The sequence below is a fragment of the Nicotiana sylvestris genome, chromosome 10, assembly GCF_000393655.2.
Source record: "Nicotiana sylvestris chromosome 10, ASM39365v2, whole genome shotgun sequence".
Taxonomy (NCBI): Eukaryota; Viridiplantae; Streptophyta; class Magnoliopsida; order Solanales; family Solanaceae; genus Nicotiana; species Nicotiana sylvestris.
The window spans coordinates 6,012,534-6,020,415 of record NC_091066.1 but is presented as its reverse complement, the minus strand read 5'-3'; positions in this window follow the sequence as shown (position 1 = coordinate 6,020,415).

The window sequence follows — 7,882 nt, the reverse complement described above, 5'->3', positions numbered from 1 at the left end:
AAAACTCTCAAAAATCTAACTCCTCAAAGGTCCCTCCACCACCCAAGGTAAGTTCTAATGGTGATTCTATGTTTATTTCAATTTTCCAACATCTTATTAACATGGTTAAACCCTCCATATCATTAGATATTGGATTGGAACATCATTGATGAGAGAAGAAACCCTAGAACTTGAATTCAAGGAGGTTGAACTTCAAAAAGATAATATCTTCACCCTCTAGTTGATTCTATCATTGAATTAATGATTATAGACTCTATTTCATGAGATATGAGTTGATGGGTTTGATAGAAAAGCATGAACGGTGATAGGTTTGGGTTGTTGATAGGTTATTATTGGTTATGGGTGTTGATTATCTTATAAGTGATAAAGAATAATGTTGTTTATAACCATTTGAGACTTTAGAATTTATCTAAGAGCAAGAGAATGGGTTATTGGGTGTAGAAACACCATTAATAAGGGATATGAAGCTTTATGCCACGGAGTGTTTGATAAAATGCCTAAGTGACCAAATTATGACTATTGTTGCTAATTTGGAATCTCTTTGACTTGTATTGATATAGATTAAAGTTGAAAGGGTTGGCGAATGTTTTATTATGCTCAAGAGCAGGAAGTTAAGGTATGTGAGGCTAACTCTCTATGTTTAGGAATTTTAATGATTCTCTCTACACTACGTTTCTTTTACTATGTATCAATTGCCTCAGAAATATAGTTAAACCTAGTTTCTTGAATAGTTGTAGGACTTCTATTCTCTAGCTTCATAACTCGTTCATGACTTTCATTCTGAACGTTGTGAGGTCAATTCGTATTCAATATAGACTTGGGCTTGATGTCCCTAAGTCTAAGTATAGCTTACTCAGCATGTCATAAACAGTTGAAGTTTCAGTGTTCTCAACCAGTTCAAGAATACATGTCTCATTCTAGTCCTATTCAGTATTCCAGTATTATGTAACTCAGTATGATTCAGTATTCCAGTATAATGTAACTCAGTGTGATCCAGTATTCTAGTATCATGTAACTCAGCGTGATTCAGTATTTCACTATTATGTATTGCAGTATGATTCTCAATTCCTAATTTTAAATCTCTGAATGTCAAACACCTGTATTTGGGCCTGAGGCTGCTGTTAATGCTTTATGCATCTTTGGTCCTAAGGCCGCAGTTTATGCTTTATGCATTTTGGACCTGAGGTCGCAGTTATGTATACGTATACTTGCGCTCGAGGCCGCAGTTTGTGCACATATATATATTGGGCTTGAGGCCGCAGTTTAATATTCAGATAAACAGGTTGTTCATCATTCAGAAGAGGGAGTATTCATATCCTTACTTCCTTTGTTCAGTTCAGTTATTAGGTATCATTTCATTTATTAGTTATCATTTCAGTGATCAATTATCAATTCTCAGTTATCAGCTTAGTTTCAGTTTTAGCATTTATAATTCTTTCTTTCAGTTGCTTTACATACCAGTACAATTCAAATGTACTGACGTCCCTTTTGCCCAGGGTCTGCATCTCACGATGCTTGTAATGATTTACAGGTTGATGATTCAGAGCGGTAGGATTCTCGTACCAGCTATTTGGTGATCCCCAGTTCTTTCGGGGCATATCATTACTACAGTCTTCAGTATTCACATATAGTCAGTGTTTTCAGTACTCAAATAGAGGCTTCATAGACTAGAGTAACAGTTAGATAAAGTCAGGGGCTTTTCATATTAAGCTATGTTGGCTACAAATATGTTTAGAATTGTATTAGTAATTCCGCACTTTGATTTATATCATCCAGACTTTCAGTATATCAGCATGTGTTAGTTTATCTTCCATATTCAATATGTTATGATACCACATGTTAATTCAGCCAGCCAGTTGGTTCGCTCGGTCACATGTAGTCAGGCACCGAGTGTCGTGTTACGTCCAGTCCCAGGTTCGGGGCGTGACAAATCTTGGTTTCAGAGCACTAGGTTCAAGAGTCCTAGGGAGTTTATGAAGCCGTGTCTAGTGGAGTTTCCTTTATATGTGTGTGTCGGCCACTCATATAAACGGTTAACTACCAAGACATCTAGGATTGTCTCAATTCTTTCTACTCTAGATCGTGTCATGAAGCTTATAGCAAAAGGTAATCTTCTCTTCCTATCGAATTCCAAATGTACTGGATGCCCAAGCGACGCCCATGAGAAATCTAAGGTCCTAAAGAGGATAATTTCCATTGGGCTATAATTATGGAGTACAGGTTGGTAAATATGAGACTTGAGAAGACGTTAAAAGTGGGATGCAATGGATAGTAGTACAAATTAAAGCATAACCTTATCAGAAAGTACAAAAGCAGTTATCGTGTCTTATGGTTATCAGTTTACCTTAGTTACCAGTTATACAGTCTTTCAGTAATTTCTTAGTTAACAAGTTTATGGTTATTCAGTACTCCAGTATTCAGTTATATGTTTACCAAATATCCGATTTTCAGTGTATCGAAATTTCTGGTGACTTATGAGTATATAGTGATGCATATGGGTTCTCAAAGAAAATATAAGTAATAGTGATTATAGTGAAACCTTTGCATACTTTAGGTCTGGATTAAGACCTAGACTCACGGGATGGTGCAAGAACTGATTTATCAGATGATGGTATACTTTGAAGGATAAATTTGTGCATGGTAGTGTATTCGTATGCGCTTTACCTCAGAGAACAATTTCTTTTAATTCTTGAAAATGGAGCCACAAGTTGGATGATGATAGTTTGGATGTCAGACCCCAACATTGGTCACTATAGTTTTGGACAGAAAAGAGCCTAAGGGTAAAATACCTAGGAGTCAGAAACGTTTGTTATTACCAAAGAAGTGATTTCGTACAAATCATGCAAATGACTAGAAGATATGATGTACGCAATGAGAACTAAGAGCATCCAATAGTGAATTTCAGGGAATGATTTTAAGTTGTTCATATTTATTCAAATCAGAACTAGAAGTACCACGTTAGTAAGTTACTATAAGAAGCAACTATTGGTGTAAGATAAAAGATATGGTAATTCCCCCTTAGGTTATGTGACTAAATGATTACCCGGGATGTTTATAGTATGATATGATTTTATATTATATAGAAAGTTTGGGGTTACATATTCTAATTTTGTTTAAGACAGATGAATTTCCCTAAGTGTGATCCATGTACATAGTTCGAAAAGAATGATAGTGTGCAGCAAAAGAATATGGTCAGATGATGAGGGAATTTAGGAGTAACCTTATGCTTCACTTTAGTTATTCAAAGCATGAGAAGAAAATATGATGCTAGCAGGTGGTTAGTAAAAGAATAGGAAGTAAATTTTGAGTTGATACAATGAATTAGCACTTTCAGCAGAGCTAGTAGGGGTACAATTGATTCACTTAGCCAGGTTAACTCTAGTGAGTAGATGACAGTTTGAAATACCGAACGTATGTTAGAACCCAAAGAGTTTAAGTTAAACTCGAAGTACAGTAGCAGTGGGAAAAAATATTAGCTAGCAGTGAGAGCACAAACTATAGAAGAATAGCCTTTAGGAATTATCGTAATGTGGTTTCTCCAGGATTGACAATGTGAGCAGAGTTAAATTATTAAGATTGTATATGATAGCTGTGAATACATTAGCTTTTCGTTAAGTGAATAATTTAGTTTTTCCTAGTAAGAAAGATTTCTCAGAAGTAAGTTGGAAGATGAGTCGTCATTGACGTAGAGTGCAAAGAATTGCAGAGAATAAGGAAAGTTATTTGGATCCCAGCAAAAAGAGAAGGATCCACAAGTACAAGACATGTGGTCTAAGGGGTGATGTGAAAATTTTCAGTAAGTCCAGTTGGATATCTAAAACTCGAATAGTAGCATGGGATATGAAAAAGAAAATCAATTCGGTAATGAGGGAAAATTGTATAATTACCACACGGATTATGTCTAGCAAGTGTAAGAAAAACAAAGTGAGTAGAATGATCACCGAGTTTAGTTATTGATGATAAAATGATCACAAAAAGCTATAGAATCATGCCCAATTATGTATCACGAGGGTAGTGACATTGCACAAGACTCTAGTCTTCGGAGTACTGGTTAAAGACTTAGCTAACAACAATTTTATAAGTGCTTTTAGGAAGTTCTTAAGAAGATAAAGTGTGGGAAGTATAACTCATGATTGAGGTAGATAAGAAAACTCTGGTAAAAGAAGTTCACCAGCCAAGATAGGAGTTCAACTTCGGACTCTAAAAGATGACAGAGTTGTTGTCTAGAATATGACTTGTTCCCCCTTAGTAGGCGAAGTGAAGGAGAAATAGTTTGATGATCCCTACTTGTTGTAGCTGAAAAAGGAGATTCACAAGTATAAGATGATGGCTTTCGAATAAGGGGGAGATGATGGTACTTTGAGGTACCAAGATTGTGTGTTCCAGACATAGATGGACTTAAAAAGGGAAGATCATGTTAGAAGCCTATAATTCCTGGTATTATTTCGATCCAAGTCCCCCAAATATGCATCATGACCAAGGAGATTGATTGGATGAACTACATGAAAAAGAACGTCGCAGACTTGCGGCAAAGTGAACGTCGAGCAGCAGAAAGCCTAGTGTTTTATCACAGAATACACATATTTTTTATGGAGATGGTAAATATGAAATTTATAAACGGTATTATCTTTCTCATTTTAAAAGCATGATTTGATTGAATGATTGTAAATCGACTTACCAAGTTAGCACATTTCTTGCCAGTAAAGACTACAGATTCAACAGAAGATTATACCAAGTTATACATTCAGGAAATCGTCTAATTACATGGGACTCCGTGGTCCATCATTTGGGACTGTGGTGCTCAGTTTAAAATGAACTTTTAGAAGTTCTTTCAGAAATTATTAGGCACACGTTTTTCATCCTCAAAAAGATGTCCAGGCAGAGCGCATTGTTTAAACAATTGAGGATATTTCCTTGATGTTAAAAGTAATTGGGATGACCACATACCTCTTATTGGCCTTGCTAATAATAACCTGCCATTCTAGTATCAAGATGGCACTGTACGAAGCTATGTGTGGGGGAAGGTGTAAATCACCAATTGGTTGGTTCAAAGTTGGAGAAGTGGAGTTGTTAGGACCTTATTTGATCTATCAGACTATAGAGAAAGTTAAGTTGATTCAAGAGCGTTTGAAGAAAACTCAGAGCCGCCAAAATGTCCTATTCGAGCGTGCGGCATAGAGACCTAGAATTCAAGTTGATGATTGGGTGTTTTTGAAAGTTTCGCCTATGAAAGGCATTATGATATTTGAGAAGAAGGGAAATCATAGTCCCTAATATATTGGTCCATATAGAATCTTGCAAAGGATCGGTTAATTAGCTTATGAGTTAGAGTTACCACCAGAATTAGTGGTGGTACAACCAGTATTTCGCGTGTAATGTTATAACATTCAAGTTTCCAGCACTCAAATATTCATGTCAGTTCAGTACTCAGATACTCATGTCAGTTTAGTACTCAGATACTCATGCCAGTTCAGTACTCAGATACTCATGTCAGTTCAATACTCAGATATTCAAGTTCGTTCAATACTCAACTACTCATATCAGTCCAATACTTAGATATCCATGCCAGCTTAGTACTTTGATATTGATGTTAGTTCAATTCTCAAATATTCGTGCCAGTTCAATATTCAGATATCCATGTTAGTTCAGTATTCACGTATTCATGGCAAATCAATATTCAGTCAATGCAGTTCAGTTCAGTATCTCAGCAGTTCAGTAATCATGTATTCATTATGTTTGGTATGCAAGTGTTGATGAAAGTTTATGGTTGCACCAAACCCGTTTAAGATCCGGAGTTAGCAGAAGTTACATTCAGGATAATCATTCGAGGACGAATAATCCCAATAGGGAGATAATGTAACACCCCGTAAAAATTTGGCTTAGGTAAGAATGAGTTAAAGGAGTAGTAAGTATATATTTTGAACATGTGAAGTCCCATCGGGATGATTATGGGAGAAAATAGTTATTTCAAAATCAAGATGGAAAGTGAGGTGCATAAGATTTGGCAAAATCGACTAAGTTTGTAGAAGGTCTGTCTTCCAATAGGTTTTAGTAAATTTGTGTAAGGAATCTAGAAAGACTCAAAGCATGAAAGTTTAGGCCTTTGAAATATCTTTCCAACAATATATTATGGAGCCCAAACGGAGCTCTGTGCAAAACGTTATGCCCGTTTTACATAATGGCATGCAACCACCGCGGTCCTGCCACGTTTTACCGCGACCGCGGTGGCGAGGCAGTGTTCCAGCGATTTACCGGGGTCGGGACTGCGGCCGCGCCAATCGAGACACGGTGGACGACTTGGGAAGTCGTTTTTAGCCCTATTTCGTCCCTCACAACCCCAAAACATAAAAACTTGCTCTACAAAGGAAAACTCTCAAAAACCTAACTCCTCAAGTGTCTCTCCACCACCCAAGGTAAGTTCTAATGGTGATTCTATATTTATTTCAATTTCTCAACATCTTATTAACATGGGTAAACCCTCCATATCATTAGATATTCGATTGGAACATCATTGATGAGAGAAGAAACCCTAGAACTTGAATTTAAGGAGGTTGAACTTCAAAAAGGTAATATCTTCACCCTCTAGTTGATTCTATCATTGAATTAATGATTATAGACTCTATTTCATGAGATATGAGTTGATGGGTTTGATAGAAAAGCATGAACAGTGATAGGTTTGGGTTGTTGATAGGTTATTATTGGTTATGGGTGTTGATTATCTTATAGGTGATAAAGAATAATGTTGTTTATAACCATTTGAGACTTTAGAATTTATCTAAGAGCAAGAGAATGGGTTATTGGGTGTAGAAATACCATTAATAAGGGATATGAAACTTTATGCCATCGAGTGTTTGATAAAATGCCTAAGTGACCAAAACATGACTATTGTTGCTAATTTGGAATCCCTTTGACTTGTATTGATATAGATTAAAGTTGAAAGGGTTGGCGAATGTTGTATTATGCTCAAGAGCAGGAAGTTAAGATATGTGAGGCTAACTCTCTATGTCTGGGAATTTTAATGATTCTCCCTACACTACATTTCTTTTACGACGTATCAATTGCCTCAGAAATATAGTTAAGCCTAGTTTATTGAATAGTTGTAGGACTTCTATTCTCTAGCTTCATAACTCGTTCATACTTTCATTCTGAACGTTGTGAGCTCCGTTTGTATTCAATATAGACTTGGGTTTGATGTCCCTAAGTCTCAGTATAGCTTACTCAGCATGCCATAAACAGTTGAAGTTTCAGTGTTCACAACCAGTTCAAGAATACATGTCTCATTCTAGTCCTATTCAGTATTCCAGTATTATGTAACTCAGTATGATTCAGTATTTTAGTATAATGTAACTTAGTGTGATCCAGTATTCCTGTATCATGTAACTCAGCGTGATTCAGTATTTCACTATTATGTATTGCAGTATGATTCTCAATTCCTAATTTTAAATATCTGAATGTCGAACACCTGTATTTGGGCCTGAGGCCGTAGTTAATGCTTTATGCATCTTTGGGCCTCAGGCCGCAGTTTATGCTTTATGCATTTTGGACCTGAGGTCGCAGTTATGTATACGTATACTTGCGCCCGAGGCCGCTGCACATATATATATTGGGCTTGAGGCTGCAGTTTAATATTCAGATAAACAGATTGTTCATCATTCAGAAGAAGGAGTATTCATATCCTTACTTCCTTTGTTTAGTTCAGTTATTAGGTATCATTTCAGTGATCAATTATCAATTCTCAGTTATCAGCATTTATAATTCTTTCTTTCGGTTGCTTTACATACCAGTACAATTCAAATGTACTGACGTCCCTTTTGCCCGGGGCCTGCATCTCACGATGCATGTAATGATTTACAGGTTGATGATTCAGAGCGCTAGGATTCTC